This window comes from Suncus etruscus, chromosome 18 (assembly GCF_024139225.1).
Source record: "Suncus etruscus isolate mSunEtr1 chromosome 18, mSunEtr1.pri.cur, whole genome shotgun sequence".
Classification (NCBI taxonomy): Eukaryota; Metazoa; Chordata; class Mammalia; order Eulipotyphla; family Soricidae; genus Suncus; species Suncus etruscus.
The window spans coordinates 45,553,199-45,554,947 of NC_064865.1; the positions used below are offsets into that span (position 1 = coordinate 45,553,199).

General features: G+C 40.2%; 1 pseudogene; it reads right to left on the minus strand.

The window, feature by feature from the left end:
* Nucleotides 1-549: 549 nt before the first annotated feature.
* On the minus strand, nt 550-1,412 carry LOC125996334 (40S ribosomal protein SA-like; annotated as a pseudogene).
* Nucleotides 1,413-1,749: the final 337 nt, after the last annotated feature.

The window sequence follows — 1,749 nt, forward strand, 5'->3', positions numbered from 1 at the left end:
TAACCACAATCATTGTCCCAATTTTGGATACTACAGAAAAATACATTAATTCTGTATGGATAGGCCAACTGTTGTCAGATGTGGCCCATTCTCTCCTCAGTGTTGCTACATTTGACTTAATATGACTTAATACATGATTTCTATAAAAGCAAAATGAAACCATACAAAATAGAAGGCCACTGCTTTGCTAGCTATATAGGGTATCTAGATATACTTTTAGAGTTTTCTTTCTTTCTTTCTTTCTTTCTTTCTTTCTTTCTTTCTTTCTTTCTTTCTTTCTTTCTTTCTTTCTTTCTTTCTTTCTTTCTTTCTTTCTTTCTTTCTTTCTTTCTTTCTTCTTTCTTTCTTTCTTTCTTTCTTTCTTTCTTTCTTTCTTTCTTTCTTTCTTTCTTTCTTTCTTTCTTTCTTTCTTTCTTTCTTTCTTTCTTTCTTTCTTTCTTTCTTTCTTTCTTTCTTTCTTTCTTTTTTTTTTTTACTTTTAGAAACTCATTTATTTTCTATCAACCTGATTTCCATTCCTGTTTCAGTCTAAAAAAGAACAGCTTAAGCTCATTCAGTGTTGGTTCCTACCCATTCAGTGGCCTGAGCAGCGGGAGCTGCAGATCAGTCTTCTGTAGCAGGCAGGGCACTTTAATCTTTGGTAGGAAATGGCTGAATTGGAATGAAGGGCACCTGCACCCCTTCAGACCAGTATGCAACCTCAGGCTGAGTAGCAGTAAATTCAGGAGCTAGAGCAGTCCATTCACCCTAAAAATTTCTCCATGGTCACAGCCTTTTCAGCAGCAGCCTGCTTCTACTTTTCAATCTCATCAGGATCTCTATAGGAGTAGAGGACGGGCATGATCTCCCATAGGAGATGGTGCCTCACATTTACAAAACTTCCCCGGGCCAACATCCACCATATGAGACTCACAGAATGAGCTTCTTTGTTGTTGCAAGGGATGGCAATGTCCACATAGGAAAGTCTGTGTTACCCTGAGCAATGGTAGGCAAGTTAACATAAAATGCCTTTGTGAGGGGTTACTGATCAGCCTTGGGATCAGAACCACAAAAAGTCTTGGATTCCATAATGCTGCCTGGATTTGATTAGTGAAGTTCCAGGCGTGAAACAGCCAGTGATCAGAGTAGCTCCAGTGGCAGCAGCAAACTTCAACACAGCTCTCTGGCCAGTATTCCTGGATGAGAGAACATTGGCATCAACTGGGTTTTCAATGGCAACATTGGCAGGAGCTGCCAGCAGAAGCTTCTCCCGTGTTCTCTTCAAATTTATGATGCAGATGCCATCACTTTTCCTTTTGTAGACGTATTGTTCCATCTGGAAGTGCAGGTTAATGTCACCCGAGTGAGTGTCTGGCAAGGAATTTGAGGACATCCTCCTCCTTCCTCTGCAGGACATTGAGGGTTCCAGACATTGTAAAATTTCTCTATAAATTAAGACAGGAATTCAGAACAATGTCATATGGATTCTTTGCTGGATAGCATGAAAAGGAATAGTTTTACTTCCAATAGACATTAGTTCAACTATGTTTTGCTCTTGGTAATAAAAGTTTTGCTCTTGATCCCAACTTTATGAAGACTATTGGTGTTTGAAATGGTTCCACTGTTAGATAGGAGGCAAATTAAAGAATAAAATGAGAGAGGCGAGAGCTGGGCTCAGAGACCCCACATGCCAGGAGTTCTGTTTCTCTTGTACTGGTATGTTGTGGGCACTGGGCTGGACAGCTAGCCAAAGACCCCTCGAACTGACTA